The 24,868-nt window shown below is 45.4% G+C and overlaps 1 long non-coding RNA gene across 1 annotated transcript in view; it reads left to right on the top strand.

Annotated features, from left to right (window-relative positions):
- Positions 1-3,649: 3,649 nt before the first annotated feature.
- LOC109319762 overlaps positions 3,650-24,868 on the top strand; it is a 29,263-nt gene continuing 8,044 nt past the window's right edge. The window contains exon 1 of the long non-coding RNA XR_002103618.1: positions 3,650-3,790. This is a non-coding gene — a long non-coding RNA (uncharacterized LOC109319762). The remainder of the gene's footprint in view (positions 3,791-24,868) is intronic.

A 24,868-nucleotide genomic window follows, 5' to 3' on the forward strand; every position in this document is an offset into this window, starting at 1 on the left:
ACATGGCTACAACCTGTTGGTTGAGGCCACAGGTGTGAAATGTTGTTAGACCAACATGATCTGCCTATGTCCTTAGACCAACACGGCTACAACCAACAACCCCTCACCACCATCTAAGAACTATTGAAGGTATTTAGAATTATATTAAAACTATAAGAAAATTATTTAAGCAAGTAAAACCAGACCACTGTTTGCCTCAAATAAGTGGAGCAACCTTTATAAAGTTTGGCTCTGATAAGAGCGACAACTCCAGCAAGGAATGGTTAGGCATCTATATATAGCTGAAGGGAACTACCTGTTACTGAAGAAAGTAATATAGAAGACTTCCATTCAAATATCAGCAGTGGTATTATCTTTCAAAGCTTCTCTTCATTAGGACTAAGTACAGGCAGTCAAAATGCCCAAGGCTGAATCGATTCAGTCTTTGCAGGGTAGTCTAAGCTGCAGAGATTAAACTGACTAACAAATGAACAGACATTTACTTTTTGCAGCCACATGCCTGCAGTGACTCAAGCCAGAAGCCAGGGGGCACTATAGCACAGTTCTCTGGCACATAGACAGCATGCGTGTTTGCTTCCTCTTCCTGCTCCCAAGGTCTCTGGGATTTGCAGTCCAGAATCACAGCAGCAGGACTCTGCAGGGCTGCTCATTATTTCCTGTTCCTGCTTCCAGGTGCCTCTGGGATTTGTAGTCTTCAGTCACAGCCAGCAGTAAGTTTAGCAGGGCAGGGCAGCTCTGCACTTGGGGGAATGAGGGTTTAACCCCCACCCCTCCCTGGCCCCAGACCCCAGCCAAGGTTTGCCTGGTGGGGGGCAGTCCCTGCCTCCCTGCCCCCAACCCTTCTCTGCTGGAGCAGACAGCACAGCACAGCCCAGCCCTGGAAAGCATGCTGGAATGGTGGGGGACTATAATTGAACTTGAAACAGGAAGGATTGTGTGACAGAAGTTTCACAAACCAGTTTGAGCCAAATCAGTTAAGTCTGATACTATATTCAACCAGGTTTCTCTTAAACAAGTTTTGGACATTTTGAAACTGGTTTATGTGTATTGAACTTTTGTTCTGTTACAGGTTTAAACCCATTTCTGATGATTTAAACCGGTGTAAATTCTGTCCCTAACCTAGGTCTTTCTACTGACATACCAAGCTTGACCTGGAAATGTTTTAACCTCTGGAAGAATAGGCTGACTAACCTGCTGAGCAACAAACTTGATTATGAAGTCATTTTGAGAACTCTCAGCAACTTGTGAAATGTCATATTTGTATAGCAGTAGTTTTAGGGCGTATGTCCAGTTTAGGGTGTGACCACTGGAAAGCTAGTCAGACACATTTTAGCAGGACAGACATTACATTCTCAGAAGGCAATAGTTCATGCATTCATTGCAGGAAGACATGCAGATGACTGTTGGGTTTATTACCCAGATGTCATTCTATATTAAATTGGAATAAACACTGATTTTAAAAGTTACAAGTTACCACCTTCATCAACAATAAAACATATGAAACAAAAAATCCATTAAACAGAAAAAGGTATCAAACAGCAAGAGTCATATCCTCCAATCCCATACTATAATCCTACATTTTTATTCACATCCAATTTAGTAGCACTTGAAATAACTTCTTAAAAACCTGCCTCATATTCAAATGCATGTCTCAGCTCAGGTATAAAAAGCTACTCTATATAAACCCCCCACATCTGAGGTTTTTTTTATCACAGGTACATTTAGGAAGACAAAGATAGGAAGAAAAAAAACAGGGAAGAAGCTACTTTGCAGTTCTTTTAAGATTTCACCCATACCTGAACCTGACCTCTCCTTAATATGGAATCAAAACTACAGGGGGCATTTTAGATGCAACAGTTGAAATCCAAGTACTTCCATTTCAAAGAAGTTTTACCTAAGGACTTTTTTCTGACCAACCTCTAGTCTACATAAACTAACTATATCTTTAAAACATATTTATGTTACATGCAAACAGACTGTAATAGGCTTCTGCAAACACTTAACCCCACCTGGAAGTAGTAGGGGGAACCTTGTACTGGTATTGTCTGGACCACATTATGGACTCTGGGGTCCAGAGTCTATTCTACCTATTAGTCATCCGCAGGGACCTAAATGTGATTCTATTCCACACTGCTTAAGCCCTGAAAAAACAGTAATACAAAAGCTGGATGCGTCCTCTTCCTCCTCACTGCTATTTTGTGGCTCAGGCTTAAAGCTAGTTTGATGGCATATTACAAATGTAGATGCACGAATGGATTTTCAGAACCTGAAAGAGGTAGAATAGACTTGTACCTGGGCATATGAATCCACTTAAATGACTAAAAAGTGGGACAGAATCAGACCTTGAGAAATGATTTTCAACTCATTCTACTAATATTTTTTTGAAAATTGGGTCCATTCCAGGTAAATCAGGTTGAATACCCAACTGAGACACTCGAAATCATGAATCACTTCTGAAAATCTTAGAACTCACTCATGCTACAGTATCTAATGAGAGTCATCTCTCTGAGGTATTGAGACCGTCTTCTCCCACTGAGATAGGGCCCTAGGCCTCCAGTTTCTTAGCATGTATTATTACTCTGAATATCACAATGTGCTATGATTGTGTGCATGTGTGTGTGTGTACACACAGGTGTTGTGAAGAGGAATTTACATAGCATTATTTTCAGGCTGCTTATTTCTTGTCAAAATATATGACGAAATCTCTTGGTCCAGGACAAGCACCTTTTTATAAAGTAAATGGGCAAAGCCACAGAGGTACAGTTAAGTAAAGTTTACTTTTGTTCCAAGAAAATCATTATTATAGGCACCTAAATACAGGGATAATTGAGTGAGCTAGACTGTTTTTAATTCCTTTTTAATGTGGAAAAAACCAGCATATCACTTAATAACATACTTTCCTTTGCTCTTGTGTAATGAGCTTGAGTTTTCTTTGGTGAAGTCCCTGAACAGCACGAGAATGCTGCTTAACTGAGCCGGCTGTGCTGAGTCATAAAGATTCTAAACTTGAACAGGCAGAAATCTAATTATCCCTTGGTCCTCACCACAGATCAAGTCTCTCTTGGCAAAGGTTGACGGGCATGACTAAATGAACATGGAAATTTTTTGCATTCTGATTCCTCTGGCTGGCTGCTGCCCCAGGGAACAAATAATGGGCCAAACCTGCACATTGTACACATCCACTAGTGATTTCAAAGTAAACAGAAATAATCCTAAACAATAGCAATCTTATATTGTGGTACAATGAAGCTCGCATCTGCTTTATTCCAGAAATTTGTAATTGACAGGAAGGATGTAGTTCAGAATGTCAAAGCAATAAACAACCTGCTCTAGGGCATCTAGCTAATGCCCATGGTAGATTGTATTACCATGAGCCAATGTGAGCATGATCCTTTGAGATGCTGACTGGCCTTCCACAGGGTTAAAAACGCATGGTCAGGCTGCCTCCTGTCATTGTTACCCAGTCAGGGGAAAGGAGCTTTGTATTGTACCAGCTGACATTGAAAATGCCTGGGTTAGTGTGGCAGAGCACCAGCAGAGTGCTCGCCACTCTGGGGCTGTTACAAGCTTGCAGAGCAGTAGGAAAAAGCTCCCCCAGGAACCATTTTAAGGGGGAAGGTGGGTGGCAGAGCACATCTGGTGTCTGGCACTTCCTGGTGGCAGGTGATGCCCCATCTCTGAGCTGCCATTTTAGATACAGGCCAGCAGAGCTGGAGGCAGCAATTTTGCTGCCTGACACCATGGAAAGAACATCTCCTGGTGGAGCTGCTGCTCCTGTAACAACTAGGAGGTAAGAGTAGGAGCTTATGGGGATGGTTTGGAGGCTCCTGGTCCTGGGAATGACCAAAAACTGCACCCTGCTGGGTAAGGGTGGCCTGGTGGGGCTTCTAGTGGCGTGGGAGCCCCCAGGAAATGCCAAGCCAGTTACTTCTCCAGTGAAAGGTGAGGAGGGGCGTTTTAACCCCAGCCCTGGCCTTCAGGTGGGTTAACACCTGAGGCAGTAGAGGGCCAGGCATGCCCAGGTGTGGCACCTGAGCCCAGGGGGAGGGGAGCAAGCAAGCTGTGGCCATCTGAGCCTGTGTGGGGTGTGGTACCCCAGAGAGTGAGGGTCATGGGCTAGGCACACCAATGAGTGGCACCTGAGCCTGCAGGGGTGTTTGACCCAAGGCCCAGAGTGTGGGGCGGAGTATGTGCCTCAGTGGAGGCAGAGGTGCAGAGTGGGGTGCAGAGGGGCACCTGAAGGTCTGCATGAGAGGGGCAGTTCTGAGGCTCTGGAGAGAGGGGCAAGTAGAGAGTGGTAGTTGTGAGGCTCTGTGAACACAGGGGGCATGAGATAAGACCCTGGAGAGTAGGGGTGTGAGTTGGGTAGGGGGCTTGAGCGTAGGTCCTGCTAGTATGGGGGCTGTGTTAGGTCTAAGTAAGCTTTTGGGTGCCTGAGGCTTCAGGTGGGCTGGATTGGGAGGCAAGGCAGAGGAGAAGCTGCAAGGAAACAATGGGGCAAGTCAGAAGCCCCTTGATTGAGAGCGGCTGGGTGGGTGACCCGGTGAGAGACCAGAGGCTGATTCAGACCAGTGTTATGCAAACTGCCCAGTGCTCGCTCAGATGAGGGTAGCAGGAGATATCCAAAAGACCGTGTGCTTGCTGGCCAGAGAGTGATGGGAACCGAGCCCGAGGACCCCCCCAGGATAGGGCAGGGTGAGTGTGACCCCAGGAAAAGGAGGGGTGGTATGAATAAGGCCCCAGAAGGGTGGTATGAAAGAAATTGGGTGAGTGCCGGTGCAGTGAGAGAGGCCTCAGTGAGAGAGCAGCGGTACAAGTGTAGCCCATAATAGGGCAGAATGTGAGAGGGCTAACACTGTGCTGAGTTGGACCCGGCCTCAGGCCGGAGCAGAGCACAGCTGTTAGAAACATCTGCAAAGCATGGGACACGTTAAGGGATGGTAGGAGCATGTATTTTTGGCCTTTAGACATCAGGGCCCTTGAAGGGCAGTCTCCCATCTAATTACCAGCTAACTACTTAACAGCAAGGCGTGGCAGAAGAGAGGCAGGTAGCATGCCCAGAGGCAGTGGGAGACCAGCACTGGGACTGGTTGGGGACCTCCCTCTTCACCACAGTGGATTTGGCATCAGAGATGTGATTTCAATTCTCTTTGGCTGATCATTTGGAGCAGCCTAGGTCTGAGGACCATTCTGGTCTGAATCCTTCTCCAGACTACATCCTAGGAAAAAAGAGACATTAACCTAGGTAAATATTAAAATTCTCAAGGTAAGGGCTTGTGCTTGGTGCAGTACGAAGATGTAGAAGAAAGGTAACTTTGAGTCAGCTTTATATTTCTTGCTCCAGCGGATGTCTGCCTATGATGCCAGTCTCTGGTATAAAGTAGAATAGCCTCAGATCTGCTCTTTATGACATTAGTTGCCCCAGATCCTAAGAAGCTGTTTCTGCAGCTGGGACATAGAAATTGGCCTAGACATGCTTGTATTACCACAAAATACATCATCTTCCCAGAATTCCTGGTTAGATCTACGGCAGTTGGTGTGCTCACTTGAGTGCTATTCTATGCCAGGGCTCAGCACAATCTACAGTTAATAGCTTTCAAGTTCCTTTGGGCCCTTAACACAAGGCAGCCTAACTGGAACAAAGGTTCTTGCCCCCCAGTGCTGTTGTGTGCCTCTGCACACCACCTCCCAGTTGCAATGGTCAACAGAAGTTCTAGTTCCCCCTGCAAAAGAACCTGGGGCCAGCACACTAATTATGTACAATCCATGTCTATGGAAGTCCTATGCTGCTTTGGAGCCCTGGACATACAAGAATTCAGTAATAAATCTGTTCCCTGAGGAGATCTGGAATTGCTATCCCCCTGGACAATCTGGGAGAGCTCAGGACTCCAGAGATCACTACCCTCTTCCATGTGGATGGCAGCTGAAAGTTTTTATCATCTACTAGTAGTTTTACAGTCCTATTGGGAAACAAGTTTATTTGCATAGCTCTGTTCATAGGTGGTGCCAGGATCGCAGGATCTTGGGTACATTGAAAGTGCAAAGATAACTCAATTGAAAAGGTAGCTGGCCATTTAAGAAACTCCACCATTAAGACCCTAGTGTCTTTAAAGTGTGGCTCTGCACAAGCATTCCTGGCAAGCAATGAAGAGTAACTTGCAAAACTGGGGCTTTAGACAATGACAGAAGAATGGAAGGAGGAAAGGAAAAATACTCTGCAAGGTTGAACGATTTTTTGTTGTTGTTGTTGTTGTTGTTGTTGTTAATGGGAGGGCCTTTCAAGTATGAGGTGTGGTGTGGAAGAAAGTGCAGAGACAGTTGAGGGGGAAGGAGACAAACAAAACACCTAATGTGGGATAATTAGAAAAAAGTCAAGCATCAGCCAGAGGCAGCAGTCAGCAAACAGGCTGTGATTTCCCAGAGTACCCAGGATGTCTGCCATTTCACATAGGATGTTGGACTCTACATGATCTTCAGATACCTAGAAGTCAGTCACCTCTTTAAAACAAATCACAGCTCATCTATCTTTGACACCCTGCCTCTTCCTCTTTGCTATCTAGAGGATCAGTGAGGAACAGAAATGTGCGGACAGCTAGGCCCTTGCTGAAATATTCATCTCCAGAGTTTAATTCTAAAAACATTAATCGGAGATCCATTCAAATCTGGAATGTGATTTGGCTCACCACTGAAAAAGGGGCTCTTTGAGAAAGTCAAATGGAAATTCCAGTTTAGATATTTGGTACAAAGAAAACAGACTGCTGTTAAAGCAGTCAGCACATGCATAATGTCCAAGGTAACAGGGCAGAGTTCACCCGGCACCTTAATAATCAAGCTTCTTCAGCCAGTGCAGCCCACTCACTGCCCTTTTATGAAACTGGAAATTTATCTCCAGGTCTGGACTTCCTACACCAGAATTAAGGTGGAGACAGCCTCCTTGATATTAAAGGAAGAGCTATAACTGAGAACAGCATTAGCATCTCTACAAGTCAGCTAGATTCACAGGAGCTTGCCACTGGAAAACAAAGTGACCTCTCATCTCTGGTAACACTTACCTAATGAGAACCTTTATTAGTGAAACTAGTTAATGTATAACTTCTTGTGCAAGAAAATACATGCTGGACTGTGCATTGACTACCTGCATTTCAAAGAATAACCAGCTGTATCCTTTAGCATTAAAGAGGTTGTGTTTTCTAGTAACCGGACTGAGATGATTCCAGGCACCCCCCAGCCCATGACCTCAAGCAAAAAACTAAACTTTCCATGCCTCAGACCCTTACCTGAAGAACTAGGTAAAATTACACTTGCCTACATAATACAGGTGTCATGTGGAATGTTTTACAGCATGTTATACCTCTGGCTAGAATAATTTGTACTGCACCATAGCTTTTCTCTTATACATGTACACATAGGTCAACAGCTGGAACATCCGTATAGCAATAGTTTAATCAGCCACCAACCCCACTACCATTGCAAAGATGCACAGAACTTGATCAGCTTGGGCTCTCACTTGTGTTGAGAGCCTGTGGGTTCCTAAACAACATACCACATCCCTTCTAGGGGTAGGTAGGGCCCTTGTGTGCCAACGGGACAGGGAAAATATTGGGGCAAAATGCAGCAAAATCAAGTTTCCCATCACTTTGCACAACATCCCCACATTCAAATCTGGTTCTGTTTAGCAACAAATCTTATTCTGGAAACTATTTTATGTATCTTCACACCACCCAATCACAGCTTCTCAAGAGGAGCTAGAGCTGTTTAGGTGATCAGCTGGGCTGGGAATAACTCCAGTAGATGAGAGTTAATTAGTTCAGAGTAAACCTAGCAGGGGTCTGATTACTCAAACTGCTTGAAAGCCATTTGTTTCTAGAGCATAACTATAGGCCACTATAAAGCTATGAACAGAAAGTCATCACAACCCTCTCAGCACATGAGCTCTGGTCACAAAAACCCCCCACAGAATTGTAATTTCTTTTAAAAAGAAGCATTTTCAGATGAAGATAAGTATGATGGCAAGCTATTCACAAAGATGCAGGTGTCAGCCAGCTTTGCAGCAGAAAAGATTCTCTGTAGGAAGGCACTATGGTGGAAGCAGGACCTGCATTTTGCTAAGGCAGCATGTGACATTTATACTGATTTGACACTAAAGTAATACTGTATTGTTTGCATAGAGCATGCCCCCATATATAGTATATGCCTTGACTCTAAAGGGGAGCCTGAAGGAAAAAAAATCTTTGATCAAGTTAAGCAAGTGGCAGGAGCTACTCTGCCAACTCCAGCACTGCACACTGATTGGGCCCATGGACTGACCTAGCACACCAGGTCCAAGGCCACACACCAGAGCCAAGGACCACACAATGAGCTGTCTCAGGAAACACATGCCAGGTCTGACCCCATGCATTGCCTGCAGGGCTATGCGCTGAGCTTGGGACTATGCAGGGAGTCTGGGACTGTATGCTGGCTCAAAAGCCACATGTCAGGTCCAATCCCATGCACTGCCTCTGGAGCTGCATGCCAAACCCAGGACTGTGCACCAAGTTCAGGTCAGAACAGCACAAGGCCCCAGAGCTAGCACATGGCTCCGAGCCAGCGTGAGGGTCAGACTGTCATGTCAGGTCTGAGGCCACGTGCTGGGTTGGACCCAGCATGCCAAGTCCAGCTACGTATCAGCCCCATGCACCAGCATAATCCAGTGTGTGATCCTGGGAACTTGCTGACAGGGCTGGAGCAGTGGCAGTGCTAATAGCCATGGCAGAGCCACCTCCCCCAACTCATCCCTGGCAAATTTCCAGACCCTGGGAATCTCTTTTCCTGGCACCCCAACTTTCCCCAACTGGTTTTAAAAGGAAAGGTGTGGATTATGTGCAAGAAAATACAGTAATGTTGAATGTAATTACTGTGAAAAGAAATTCACTGTTTTACCATAGTCACATTACAATGAGTCATTGGGGGGGTGCTTCTTTTTGTTTTGCCTTCTATCTCAGCTTTGTTAACATGAAGCTAAAATAGCAGGAAGGGTTTTCTACTGATTGTCAGTGTAGGGCGCACCTCATCTATCCTTCCTTTGACAACGTCCCCTGAGACGTCACCGTGAGGCTTGGCTGAGTCAAAACTCCATGACTGGGTCCCAAATAGTAAGTGGAAATGTATTTCGTTATCTGATGTGTATGCTGCCTTTCCCAAAAAAGGTTCAAGGCAGCTTACAATAAAAGACAAAAAAGCTATATAGAAATAGAATAAACTACTAAAACAAGATCTAACAAACAACATTTCTCCTCAACCTCTACCATTCAAAAGCAAGCTACACCTCATTGCTCCCCCACCTCTCACCAAGAAGTTCCTCCTACCCTACCCAACCTCACTTCCCATCCCATATTCCATACCTGCACAGAAGAAAACAAAAATCCTCCCAAACACACACAAATTCCCTCCCAGTCCTACACACTCCAGCTCCCTTGCATCACACCCAGGGGAATCTGCCCTTTAATTGTCCCTCCCAAGCCATACCTCCCTCTCTCAGTATTGGACTGTAGTTGTTCCCCAAACCCAGTCATCCTCCCCTCTGCCCCAAGAAAACAGTGTCCATTAAAAAAAAATGGCAGATGGATGGGACTTGGAAGCAGCTCCAAAGCTATATGTTTACTCTTCTTTAAAACAGCATTGGTTTTATACAGCATTATAGCCTTTAGCGGTAACAATGAAGCCCATTATTCTGTAAAATTGCAACAGAGAATTTGGCCCATATATTAAACCATAAGTGATGTGTTTCATGCAACCCAAACTGATTACACAGCACAATCAATCAATAACTTACATAACATTTATATGAATTTTTAGAACTCTCTCAAGGCAGGCAAGCCCAAAATGCAACCTCAAATAGTATCATCTGTAGATTGGATTGTAGCTTCTTGTGCCCATATCTAACTGGGCTATTTCTTGTAAGCAGATGGTCTATGAAAACTGACAGGATTCAAACCTCAGGATGCTTGAACTTTCCATTGCTGAGTGCAAATGCCATTCTTCACAAGAATGGAGTAGGTAAACATAGCAGCAGAAAGTGCTCTAAGCTTGTGACCAAGAGAACTGCAGTGCCCTGGGTTTATTTTTATAGGATCACCCAACTGTTTACAATGTTCTTTACATGAGAGAGAAGAAAGTAAAGTCCACAGCTTATGGTTTCAGGCCTTACTGTGTGAAACAAGATATATCACTCTAAAGTGACATTTCAAGACCTTCAAAGTGCCAGAAAGAATTGATACATCACATGGGGACTAGTGAGTAATAAACTAAAGGCAGGCCAAAAACAGCCATACATGTGACATTATTGCATAATGTTTCTAGGATAAAATGCACCCTGTTCACATATCAGCGCAATATATATATGGACCACGTTTAATTCCCAGTTTAAACCCTGACTGACAATGGAGATTAAGTAGAACTTGCATAGGCCTTGAAGTGATCCTCTGCAGGAGCTAGATCCAAAGTTGATAGATAAAATATTTCTTTATAATTGGCCTGTCCAGAACCCCAGATCCAAAGAACAAACATTTGGGGTTGTTCAAACTTTGGTTGCAAATTGCAATGTGAGCCCATTTCCATTATTATTATTATTATTATTATTATTATAATACGGGCCTACTCTGGAGATTCAGAGTTTCTTGTATCTTGCCTGGTTATTACACTCTCCCTCAAGGTCAACGCTATTTCTATAAATTAATAAATCTAGAAGTGGGAGGCTGTTCAGTGGATTCACTTCACAAAGATATTTAGCATTTGGTATTTTCAATGAAAGCCTCTCTGAGTTAGGACCACGGAGTCTTACCATGCCCTCTAAAATGAAGAAAAAAGATACCCATTTGACAGAGCATAACTTACAGAGACTAAACTACCTTGTTTTGTCCTCCCCTCTCCTGCTCTCCACACCTCTACACTAGTCAAAGGCTGTTGCTAACACCCTCTGCCTCTCCCACTGCTCTAGCCACAATGCTGAATCCTTGGAATTCCTTCTTTGACTTCTCCATTTCTTACATTATGAAATTCAGATTCTCATGCTTCCTTTCAAATAGTCTATATAAATGTGGTCACTCCCTCATCTCTGGTGTATTTCTTTCCCACCCACCCATCCCTTTCTCTACAGAGCACCCAATCACCCACCTTGCTGCTTGCTTCTTGCACTAATCTTCTCTCCTGTTCAGTGCGACATATTCATTCCTACATTTGTCTCTGCCCCCATGCCTGGGGTAGTCACCCATTTCTTGTCTACCAATCCCTTTCAAACCCTTTCCACAAAGTCTTGGACTCTCCATTGACTTGGACTTGGGATTTCATTTATATCAATACATTTGGGTGTGCCATGTTAATAAATTAGGATGCTGGCATTTTATACACATTGGGAGTTTTTAGACATGCTCCGGGAGTCAGGAGACAGGGAGGAGGGGGACTTCAATTAGAACTCTACATGACTGGCTGGAGTCTGACTGAGTCAGTTCTGACGTGTTGTAAATACAGCGTGTCAGAGCAGCCTCTCTGCACGTGTGTAGGTGCCCACTAAGCTCTAATTTAAACAACTGTTCAGGGGATGGTCTATGCAAAACAAGCCCACTAATTCTCAGTCCTCTCATAATTATTGTTCAGCCTTTCATTTTGTCATATCTATAGATTTGATCATAAGTTCTGAAGGCAAGGATGGAGTGATGCAGCACTAGATCAATGCCATCAGAACCACTGAGCAGTTAAATAACCTGAAGAAGGGCACTTTGTGCCCAAAAGTTTGTCTAATATATCTCCCAACTGCGTAGCTGGTCCAGTAGAAAATATTACTGAAAATAACCCTTGCTTCTTGCATATTCCTTGGGCCATCATGGCTACAACAACACTCCAAACCTACCACAACAGTTAAATAAGACCTGCTGCTTCCTACAGGTGCTTCACTTCAGGTCTGAAGCTTTATTATGTTTCCTGGGGTATAAGAACCTAGTTCTGTTCTTGGAGTTTTTGGACTGTTTCTTTTCTTAGTTTTCTTCTTAAGTTACATCTACAGGGACCAACAGAGCTTATTTAGTTGAGTCATTCTGTTTAACACTGTAAATCAAATCCTTGTCTTGTCTGCAGAAATGTAGCCCCAGTGCAATCAGTGATGGACTGAACCACTGCAGTAAAAAACAGTGCACCCCTTTGCTACTCAGGACTAGCTTTTCTAGCAGTTATGTAACCATGGACCTGCCTAGACACATCAGTCTCAGATCCAAAGTTCCTACTCAGGTCAGAAACTTGTAGCATTACATTTTGTGCTTGGCCTCATTTTCTTTAATCATCTCTAAGAATGCAAATGTGAACATGACAGCAAGTGTTTAACAAGACATGCAAACTTTGTCCTCATTAGTCTAAACAAGAAAGGAGAAGCAGCAGGTACATGCAGAGTGACATTTCTTAACAACATGAACTTAAGCTTGGATAAAAGGAGCTTCAATTTGGCAGGCAGCCCTCTGTACTCTAGGAGCCTTTTGTGAAAAGATCTCTAATCAGTTTTGTTGTCCTCCACTGGCCTCTTTCCAGTTTGTCCACATGTGAGGACCAAAACTGGACACAGTTCGTCAGCAGCAGTCTCACCAATGCTGAATAAGGTGGAAGAATCAATTCCTGTGACCTGCCTATCACACTCCTGTTAATACAAGTATGCTATAAGCTTTTTTGCAACAGTATAATGTTATTGACTCCTATACCTAAGAGTGCTTGATTGTAACCAAGTATCTTAACTGGGTCAGGTCTGTTTCTATGCAGTCATCATCTATCTATGACAGATCTGTGTTTAATGGAACTAAAGATTACATCATGAATCTTGCTAAGTGCATCATATTAACTGCAGCCTAATTTCTAAATTTAGGCTAATTGTCCAGTATATTGACTAAGAAATTAATTAACTAAATGGTCACGGAAAATGAAAGGACAAACATGAAGATTAACTCTTTGAAAGGCCCTGATCCTAGACTTGATGATTTTGAGGTTATACTGACTTAGTATACCACTGAAGTCACATGCACTGGTGAATTAGGGCTCCTATAACCATGCAACGAGGAATGTGCTGTAAATCCAGCGCATCGGAGCAGACTTGATTAATTGAGTCTGCTGGAACATGGACATTAACACGCCAGTAGCTTGGTGGACCTACTGCAACAGCGCCATGGGATGGATTCACCCTGAAGGCTGTGTTTGACACCCCTGTGATAGACATACCCTTTCAGATTTGTCTGTGAAATCTTATTGAGCATTGTAATAATGAAAGCTAGGAAGTGAATGGTTCTTTCATTCCCCTCAGCAAACTGAATTCATTCTTCCTTGCTTTGCCCAGTAATAACTTTATTATTTTGTGCCTCCTTCAGCAAAAAGGAGCAAAATGGTAGCATACAAGGAAAAGTCTACTTTTAGGGCATTTATAAACATGCTGAAGAAGCTGGGGGGGGGGGCACTTTAGTAAGCGAGCTGCACTCATTAAAATTGCCTGAGCGTCACATGTATAAGTGCCCAAACATCACATGTATTAAACTAAAAGGTGTTTGATGAGCTTTAGTTCAAAGTGTCCTACTACTATTTTTCAGCATGGGGATGCTGATACATGTGACGCCCGGGCACTTTTAATGAGTGTAGGTCACTAATTAAAGCTCCTCCACCCCCACCACCTTCCAGAGCTCATCTACAAATGCCCTAAAAGTGGACTTTTCCCTGTATGCTACCATTTCACTCCTTTTACTGGAAGAGGCAGCAAAATCATAAAGTTATTACTGGGCAAAACAAGAAAGAATGGATTCAGTTTGCTGAGGGGGAATGAAAGGACCATTCAGTTCCTAGCTCTCACTACTACAATGCTCAATACGATTTCACAGAAAAATTTGAAAGGGTGTGTCTATCCCAGGGGTGTCAAATATACAGCCTGCAGGCTGGATTCAGCTCATGGCACTGCTGCAACAGGCCCACCAAGCTACCGGTTTGTCACCAATACTTGAAGTGTGGGGAGAGTGGCCCCAGTGGATAGAGTAAATGGCAGCTTGAGAGTAAACAACAGCTGACACCCCCCAGTTGCCCTCCAGGCCTTTTGTCCATCACCAGTATGATTCTCCCAGCCACTGGGCCCACTGCTGCTGCCATGACCCACGCTGTGTCCCATTCTGAAGCTAAAGCTGACACAGATGTGAGCTCTGTGCCAGAGCTGGAGCTACTGTCCCAGTATGAATTGGCAGAAGACCAGCTTGGCTTAGTATGAAACTCTTCAATGAGCTAAAACACAAAAAGAAACCTTACAAGAAGTGAAAACTTGGACAAATGACAATGGAGGAGTATAACAGTATTATTCCTCAGGCATGCAGGCATGAAATCAGGAAGGCCAAAGCGCAACTGGTGTTGCACCTAGCAAGGGACATGAGGGGTAACAAGAAAGGTTTCTACAAGTAAGTCAGAAACAAAAGGAAGATCAGGGAAGGTGTGGGTCTCTTACTGAATGGAGGGAGGCAACCTTGTGACAGATGATGCAGAAAAAGCCTTTATTACTCAATGCCTTTTTCTACCTCAGTCTTTACAGGTAAGGTCAGCTCCCAGACTACTGCACCTCACAGCACAGTTTGGGAAGGAGGTGAGCAGCCAACAGTGGTGAAAGAAAAGGTTAGGAACTATTTAGAAAACCTCGACGTGTACAAGTCCATGGGGCCAGACACAATGCACCCGAGGGAGCTGTGGGAGCTAACCAAGCTGCGCTAGCTACCCGAGCTGTGGGAGCTCTTGGAGCTGCACTAATTAAAGCACCTCCACCCCACCCCACCTTCCGGAGCATGTCTATAAACACCTCTAATTGCCATAATCTTTATTGTCATAATCCTGCCTCATAATCATCAATGCATTACTTCTCATAACACTTCTTTAAGGTAGGAAGCATCTATTATCTCAGCTATATAGATGGGGAACTGAGACACACAGAGACTAGGGCTATGCCTGCATTGCAGTGGCAGACAGCTTTCTCATCATTAAGGCAATAAGCCCTGCCTCCCCAGTCTCCCTCTGAGCACCACAACTCTGGAAATTAGGCAGTAAGAATACTGTGGGGTGCCCCAAGCTCCTGCTTTTGAGGAAATAGGAATCCCAGGTCTTAAGCATGGTGCCAGGGACAAGTTGGCATGGTATAGAGAGTGACTCACCTAAGGTCACAGCAGAGTTCTGTGGCAGAGAAGGTTCACCCCTAGAAATAACGGGACAAGCATGGATCTGGTGTAGCTAAGTGGGGCTCTGACATCAGTGGAATAAAAACTGCTTCACTTAAGTCTGAAATGAACTCAGGGGTCAGGATTTATTTTACCTCCCCTTATTATTAACACTGGCAATGACACTGTTTATAAACAGGATAATTACTATGACCATAAACATTATGCTGTACTATAGGCACTAATGTAGCTATTTTCTTAAAGGAATTTGGTTCCTGATTGTTATTCCTTACACTTTCTCTTTTTCCTTTTTTGCTTTACAGTTTTACTGCCATTTATTCATTACTTTTCTCTCCTCAGACCGACCAACGGTTCTCCCATGAATAATGCTGTCAGAGAAAACTCCTCTGAGGTTTAGGAGTACAAGCCTACCCTAATCTTGCCACAACTGCCTCTCCATATTACAGGGAGATAAAAATCCAGTCACTGCTTTTAGAAAAGCTCATGAACCCTCAGAGGTTGAAGACAAACCTTTGTACTAAGCCATTAAAATAACCAGCCACTTCCAACTGTGTGTTGTTTGGCTTGCAGCTGTCATAATCAGTCTGATGCATGAAGCTTCCTGAATTGACAGAGCCCCATCCAAGGATACCAGTCTCCTTAGGAACAAGTGCAGACAGGAGAAGCTGTTCCATGTAGTGGTGCACCCCCTGGTACATGCACACAAAGTAGCTTTTGCTAAACAAGAATTAAGGTCACATTTCTTTAGATTAAGAGCACCTGTCCCAGTAGAGTATGATTATATGGTTGCACTTTCCATTCTAGGCCTCCATTCTACAGGCGCTAATCTAGAGAATAAGCTTTTGTACGGTACTATAGCTTTAGCTTCCTCACAAGACTATTGGGATCTGAATGCAGATTCCCCAGCCAAACAGCATGAATCAGATTCATCTCTCTGTGTTAGTGTAGTTTCAGCTATCCTAGAATGATTATCAGAGGCATGTGAAGAATTTCATATGGAGGAAGAAAGAAAAAGCATGGATACCATTCAGTTTAGAGAGGAGGTGAATGAGAAGGGACTGGAGCAATGTTACAACCATTATCTTTTTCCTCCTTGTGAAACAAACAGATGCCAAGTGTCAAATTCAAAATCTCTGGGCCCCATTTACAATTGCCCTGCAGCCCCCTTGCAGAAGCCACAAAGCATCAGCCTAGATACTCTGGTGAATTCAATATATACAGGGACCCCCAGTGCAACAGGCATTTCAAGCTTCAAGGATATGCTGGGGATCAGCAGAGAGCTATCTGAGCAGTGGCCAGGGTGTCTCTATACCCCATGCAGAAGGATCTGAGGGCCAAGTTAACTAGAGCACAAATTGCAACAGCCCCCAAGGTTTCTCCATCTTTTGTCCTGAACTGCCCCCCACCCTCCCTTCAAACTGCCTGAACTGGGTTGATGTGTGATGTTGACCTAAATATCTGAGAAGCCAGCTAAATCCTCCTCCAGAATTTTCTTAGCCTACCCAGAGGGCTGCCTAACTTCAAGGGCTTTGAGGAAAGCACAATACCTTGAAAGTTCCTCTCCAACCTTATTCTATACCATAATAGTGGTTATCCAACAGTATAGTCAGTCCCCATTGCCTCAAGCAGAAACAAATCATAATAGAAGAAAAATAATGAAGTCAACAGCTATTAAAAATAGGCACCTCCTCTAGACTTAACTGTGATAAAAAAAAAACTACTAGGTGAGCAATCAGCTTAGATTGCCTTGTATGGAAATACGTATTACCTATGCTGTAGCATAAAGGGTCCCCCTTACTCTTAACCATGTATATCCTTCAGAAGCTCAGGCTCCACAGCTCCCCCTCTTAAGACATCAGGACAACACCAAGCAAACGGCAATGATTGTCAGCATCAGTTTCCCATGAACACTGCCACTCTAAGTGCTACCCAGTTGGAGGGAGAAACCCCTCTTCAACACCATTCTGCAGAACATGTTCAAGACCTGGGGAAAATGTGACATGTAACTCGTATTCTGTAACGTATGTGAGTCACATATCAACTCAGTTACATTCCCCCTGTTTAGGCCAGTAGCTGGTGTCGTAGGCACTAAGTTTGGCACCTGAGGCAAAGCCCGCAGTGGCAGCCCACCTTCATCCCGTGCACAGATCCGGGGGACGCATGCCCCACCATGCTTGTCTGGGAATTCACCAAGTGGCAAGAGCTGCCCTTCCCTCATTCCCATGCCCCCCACAAATGATCCACCTGCAACTCTGTCCCACACCCTGCCCCAGCTGGTGGGCAGCACCTGTTGGCACCCCTTCACTTCGACACCTGGGGCAGTCACCCTACTCACCGCCCCCCTCCCCCTGCTATGGCACTGCCAGTAGCTGAACTTTTTCAATACCGCTCTGAGCTAGGAGGCAGCCAGCAACTTTGGAAGTCATGTTACTCACTGTGTTCATGCACATTTAGGATTTGTTGTTGTTCTATAGCATATGCAGGGCTGTATCTCAGGAAGCATTGGTAAGGGGCATAGTGTGCATTTCCTTCTGAGAAGCTTGCCAGAAAGGGGAAAATGCTTAGTAGACTGGCAGGGCTTAACCACGACCTCAGTCTTGAAACGTTGTTGAGCATGCTAATCAGTGCACGCACACCGCACCCCCCAAGAGTCAAAGTCTCTTTATTCTGGGTGGGTCCTGCTGCAGTACATGCATCATAAAGATGCTAGATGCCCCATATTTCTCTTTAGCACCTCGAAAATGACTCCCAGAATTCAGCCCTTATTGGCTGAGAAGGCAAACACCTCTGTATTCTTCAGTGCAAAGAACAGATTTAGCTTCACAACGTATCAGAGACATGTATGCCTTTTCCTTCCAGCAGGAAATCAGCTGGAATTCATTCACCTGCCTTTCCTTTTTCTAAGGCATGTCGACTGACAACATGGGGGGGAATCTCCAAAGCCACCCAGCATCAAGCCCAAGCTTCTCCAGTTCCTTTGCTCTTATCGCTTCTGGGTCACTGTCACATTGTAATTTTCACCTCTCACAGTTGTCCTGACCTATAGCATATGAGCCCAGAAGTGTTTTTATTGCTTCAGCAAAAACCAGAATGAACCAAATGGTATTCTCCACTACAGCATTCCATTCCCTTGCAAGCCAGCTCCAAATACATACATATACACCCTCACGCTAATACTCGGCATCTGTCTTTCATCTTCATATCCTGCACTTGACTTCCCACCCTTTCCAGACCACATTCTAAACTAATCAAGACGTTCTCCGTGCAGAGACACCACATCCATGTCTAACACTCTCAGTCTATGCCTCCTCTTATTCTCCCATCTGTACAGTGACTCTTCTGTTTCTCAGACCTTCAAAGAAATCATGTTGCTGCTATTTGCATAGCCTGAAGAAATTCAATTCCTTTCGGGTTTCACCAGCCGCGTGTTTGTTTTGCTAGCAGTGTGTTGATAGAGCACCAAGTTGTTTTTCTTTTCCCCCAAAGAAAAGGTCTTTTTGGAAGGAAATGCAGCTAATCAAGGAATTTTTGTTTTTGTGAGGACTCTGACTACTTTGCTATGATCCTTTGCACCCCTTCTTATTTATTCTCCATTTCTACATAACCAATAGAAGAGCATTCTCCCTTTTCATAACCATAATTAACATTTAAAGATAATAAATTTGCTTTCAGAGACAAGGCTAACTCCTTGTGCTTCTCTAGCACATCTCACTTAAGAATCACAGCTCATTTTACAAACATCAGTTTTTCAGTCTGAGTGAAAAATAGCACCCAAAAGGGAATATTTTCAAAACTTTGCCCAGTCCCACAAAGGAAGCAAGAATGCTCCCACCATTAGGTCTGAAGGCAGCAGGCCTGCTGGCTGGAGCTCACAAATGGGATTCAGTGTGTGCTTCTGTGCTGTTTCCCTTAAAGACATAGCACACAACTTGCTGCTCAGGGCTCTGTGCTGTTATTGTGCTCTCCCAGATCAGCACACAGTTTGTGGTACTTTATTAAATCTGACTTGGCAATCTCTGGGTGTGTGCGGGCAGCAGGACTTCCCATAATCATCCCATCACTTCATTCTACGAGCCTGTCCTTGACACATTTTTCCTATCCCCTGCCTCACCCAGCATATAGTCCTGGTGTTGGAGTTTATGAGAGATCCATCAAGTTCCAGCGGCCACAACTGGGACTTTTCACCTCCCATTTATGCTGTTCTGGCCCTTTCAGCCAGTATGCTGGTATTTGGAGTATGGGTCTATTTCCCTACTGCCTAGTCCTGACCCTGGCACAGACTTACTGTGAAACCTTGAAAAAACCACCTCACCATTCTTTGTGTCAATTCCCCCATGTGTGAAAAGGGAGGAAGGTAGTTGTAAGGTGTGCCCTACTCAATTTGGATTTGGATTTGGCCCGAATCAAGGACAGTGATTCAATCCATTGATTTGGATCACTGTCCCCGATTTGATTTGGCCAAATCTGAAGATTTAATGCTAATTCAGAAAAGCAGCAATTCAGACATAGACACAGCTTTAAATGTTTTTTTCTACATACCTTGAGGTAGCAGGCACAGCTCGTGGATGCTGCGATGCTGGGGCGCATGGAGTGTCCCACAGGAATTTGGTGGGGCCCTCCATGTGCTTGGCAGTGAACCCAGAAGTGGACCAGAAGCACTTCTGGGTCCTCCAGGAAGTGTGCTGGGGGGTCCCGCCATGCCTCCTCGGCTGCAGGGGGACCCTGGTTGGCTCCCCAAACCCAGGAGGCACCAGTCACTGAGCTGGGAGGGAGGATGGGGGGAACCCCTGCACACTCCCCAGTGGACCAGGATGTGCTTCTGGTCACTTGCAGGTCTGCTGCTGTGTGTCCTGGGAAGCCCCCTGCACTCCTGTGGGATGCTCCATGCACCCCAGCACCGCAGCACTCATGAGCCTCTGCTATCTAGACGTATGCAGAAAAAACATTTAAAGCTGTGTCTATGTGTGAATCTCCAAATCTTTCCAAATCTCCCCAAATCAATTTGGAGGGTTCTGATTCGATTTGGAGAGATTAAAGGGTCCTCTGATTCAACTGGATTTGGAGATTTGGCCACCAAATCAGGCCAAATCTCTGCCAAATCAAATCAGAGACTGAAGCTTTGCACAGCCCTAGTAGCTACTCACTACTAAAACATGTTAAGATCTACAGCACTTTTCAGGTGAAGAGAGCAGCTAATTATCATCTGCTTCATCCATGCTTGACTTCCTGACTTCCTGCCTTTATTCATACTGCCCTGTACATCTGGAACTGCTCCACAATTAATATTCACTAATCTCCTTCCCTCTCTTCCTAAGAACACTTGAAAATCTAACTGATGTGTGATGATTTCCAGCTACTAATATTTGCATGATTGTATTAGTTATATTATTACTTGAGTTTGAGGCCACGTGTAGAGTGGTGCCATCCACATGCATAAGTCAGAGACTGCCCTAGCCTAGAAGACCTTCCAGTCTAGAAGCTGAAGTTACATATTACACTTATACCATACTAAAGGCACTCAAAATGTGAGCATCTGCCTGTTAAAGCTCATTAATTTGCACTAAGTGCCTTCTGAGCATCCGAAAGTTACACCACTTCCAGGAAATATTAACTCTGGGTGATGCTACCTAGTTCATGTTAAGATAACTTTAGTCTGCCCCATAGAGATAAAATGGACAATTTTCACTCCTCCAGCATCAGGATGCACCACTCCCAGTATTTCACCTACCAGGGATAGAGCCCAGGTGTCCCTCCCTCCCTTTCCCCTAAGCAGGGATAGAGCCCAGGTGTCCTGTCTCCTGGCCATCCCCTGTTCATCAGCCCTCAAGTAACAAGTCAGAGATATGCAGGTGAGCAATGGTATTAACTCTTAAAATGAGACTGCTCACAGCACATTCTAACTTTAACTCTGCTTAACATTCCACAGATTTAGTATGGTCCAAGTGTAACAAGTAACTTCACACTAAAATGCCAAGAGTGGGTGGAAAGACGCATTTTACACAGATTAAATGACTTCCTCAAATTCACTCAAGAAGTCTATGGCAGAGTTGCAAAGTGAACCATAAACTCAAGAATCCGAGAGCACCTATACACGTGCTGGATGGCTGCCAATTAGCATGCATCAGAGCAGACTTGATTAATCGAATCTGTCGGAGCTTCCACATCATGTCTATTCAGTGTTTCTGAGCTTCAAAATGGCAGTGGCAGTAGGGAACAGACAAGCAAGTTTCTTTGGGTAGATGTGATACCTTTTTATGACCACCGGGTCTCGAACATCCAGTCATGTGTGGCCTTGGTCTGAGTGGCCAGTGATGTGCACTCCGCAGTCTCCAGTAAGCCGTCGAGTACGTGTTTGTTCTCCAAGTGGCCTCCCCCAATCTCCCCTGCCACGACTTTGAATGTTTCTCCAGTGGTAGGGTGACTACTCAGGGTTCCTCTGCAGTGTGAGATCTGTCCGGCGGTCACCTGCAGGGCAACACATCCCCTATACTCTGACCTTATGCCACCTTGATGGGTCACAGGGTCTTCCTGGCCACACTCCCACTCTTGTTGAATTGCGGCGGCCTTGCTAGCCTCACTCACGTCCAGGGCACAGGCTCCAGAGGCAGATTCGATCAGTTGGCCTAGGGTTACTTGTAGTCTGTAATCCCCCAACCTCGAAACGCCTTCCTTCCAAGGTATGACTCCTGGCTAGGGCTTTAAACAAAAAAGCAAAGCTCCTAAAAGCTCTGCAGCAGCTATCTCAGCTGTGTCGCCTACTTCTACCTCTCAACCCCTCCAAATGGGGAAACTCAAAGGAAAACACAAAATAACACTCTACCCTGTTGTGAGGGATTAGTGCAGCCCCTCCCTAGACCCTATGTCGGGGCGCTAGGTGCCTTACTCCCTAAAGCTTTCCAAGGTATGACCCCTACACGAGACCAGATACTCGTGGCCCCTCGCTCGGGTCGTCTCTCCTTCTTTATCTGGCTCTTCCCAGGATATGGCCCCCTCCTCTTCTCCCTCTTCAGTGGCGTCACTATTCAGGTGCTTCACAGTCCCTCCATGTACACCCGATTGCTCCTCACCCCCAGGTGTCCCTTCACAGCCCTTCACGCTGCTCCTGCTTGATGCCTCTCGGAGGGGAAGTTTCCTCCGCCTCCCAAATGTCTCTGATGTTCCCACCTGTTAGGGTGCCGATCGGCGTGTCCACCTCTCTGTTCCCTCCACTATTACTGCCTCTGCCAGCTGCCGGAGCTTCCTCCGGCTCATCCTTCGCTCTGACAAGGTGTTCCTTGTGGTTGCCACCGTGGTTGGCACCAGGAGCCTCCTCTGGCCCCTCACTTGCCCAAACAGGCTGTTCCCTTGTCTCCCTGAAGGACTCCCAAGCAGCACTCCGTGGTGGTGTCCTCCTTGGGTCTGCTCCCTCTCCCCCTCTTCACTGGTGTTTTGTTTGATTCCCGCCAGCCGGTGATTGCCGATGACATCACTGGCTGGCCTTAGCTGTATGAAGACGCGGCTGAAGAGCCGCACGGTTTTCTTTCCTCGATCTAGCTGTGCCGCAGTTCCTGTTGTGGGTAAGTAGTTTCTTTGGTTTATTTTATGTTTCTTTTCTTTTCTTTGTGGGGCTTTCATTCCCTGGTTTACCCCTTTTTGGTTCGGGGTCCTTCCTCCCACTCTCTCCAGGGACACTTTTATAAGACCAACTGAGTAGCTGGAAAAAAATTCTTTGCAAGCTTTCGGGCACAAGCATGGTAGATCCGTGGTGTTGCACCACTCCTGGAGCAGTGGCAGCAGGGCTCAGGGTGCAAGGTCCAGCATGCATTGGCAGCCACCTCCTCCCCGCACACAGGGGGCAAGTGCAGCAGCAGGAACACAGCAGCAGGGGGCGCAGCAGGGCACACAGAGGGATCATCCCACTCACCTAACATGGTCCTGGTGGCAAGGGGCACAGTTCAGCCCAGCAGTGGGACACCTGTGGCGTTGCACTGCGCCCATAGCAGCTGCAGCTCTCTATCTCAAGGGGGGGCTGAGTGCATGCATGCATCACAATCAACTAGTTGGTGACTACTGCCTTAAACCAACACAGCTACAATCCAAAACCCTGCAAAATAGCAGTGGGGGCACTTGAACTAAAGCTCGTCAAAACAGCCTTAGTTAAAGTGCCCCTGCTGCTATTCTGGAGCACAGGATACTGAATACATGTGATGCTGCAGGCACTTTAACTAAAGCTGCTCTAATTAAAGCGCCTCCCCACTCCACCCCAGAGTACATGCATAGATGCCCTTAATCTAGAGCCTTAACCAAAAGGTTATCCTTTCCTTCAGTGTGTTTACATTGCTTCTATGGCCTGAACTGTATTGTCTTCTCTAATGCCCTTAGACTTTACTACAGGAGCTGGTCAGGCACAGTTCATGTTATGATGTAAAAAGAGTAATTTTCTCCCATTTTATATTCCACAGATCACACTATCAAATGTTGTACACAATTGCAGCATTCCCACAGCCATCAGCCCCTCTCAGAAATATCAGAGGCCTGCTTCTGTAGCAGTGACAGCTTCAGGTCTTTCTGGTTTAGTGTCACCTCCTCCTGCACCAAATCATTTCAGCTTCCATAATAGTAACCCCACTGTAGGAAGCAACCCACTTTAAGCTCTGCAAAGGAACAAATGGTGTAGAATTGGTCAGGAGACTGACCCAAGCTGCACAATTTCAATCCGATCTACAACTTTTCCTCTCCTGGGAGAAGAAAGCCAGAGATTTGCTCTGTTATTAAGAAAAAAGAACCAAACACAAAGATTGGGTCTAGGCTCCAAAGTACTGGCACCCAGGGTTTGGAGCCCATCTCCTAGGGCTAGGGACAGACATTACACATAAACCAGTTTAAGTGATCAGAAACTGGTTTAAACCTGTAACAGAACATAAGTTCAGTGCATATAAACCAGTTTCAAAATGGCTGAAACTGGTTTAAGATAAATCTGGTTGAATGTAGTATCAGATTTAATGGATTCAAACTGGTTTATGCAATGTCTGTTCCATACCCCTTCCTGGTTCAAGTTAAACCAGAGTCCCCCAGCATCCGAGATGTTTTGCAGTCTTGGGTGGGGCTCTCTGCTCCAGAGCAGGGCTGGCCTCTCCCTCTGCTCCCTAGCCAGAGCTCCAGCAGAGACTGCAGGCATAGAAGGGTCTGCCTGGCTTCCCCTTGTCCCACCCTCCACTTGCTGATCACTGCTTAAGCAGGGGTCCACCTATCCCTTCCTCCCATCTCCCACAGCCCCACGTACCCTAGGCATGTGGTATACAAGCTAATGTGTGTCTCCAATTTCACTGTGTCAGACAGACAGAGGAATGTCCACTTAGGGCTTTTTGGAGCTATTCAACAGGTCAGCGGGTAATGTCCCTACGTTCCTTCCTTGGAAAAAGCTGTTTAAGAAGAGTTTGAACTAATCAGAGAGGCTCTTGTTTTGTTGATGGGCTGATAAACTCTGTGTTATTAGCCCCCTGCTGGCTCCCTCACAGCAGACAGTATGAAGAAGCAGGGAAATGGAAATTGAAAAGCTGAGTATCATCAACAAATGCATGGGCTGCACACACACACCTCTTTGCCTCATAATGCTAGCCAAGGGCTGGGTTCTGGCAAAACTCCCACCCCTTGAACAGCGTGTGGGGAAAAGGCTGGGACAGTGT

Source organism: Crocodylus porosus, unplaced genomic scaffold, assembly GCF_001723895.1.
Source record: "Crocodylus porosus isolate Cpor-Errol unplaced genomic scaffold, CroPor_comp1, whole genome shotgun sequence".
Lineage (NCBI taxonomy): Eukaryota > Metazoa > Chordata > Crocodylia > Crocodylidae > Crocodylus > Crocodylus porosus.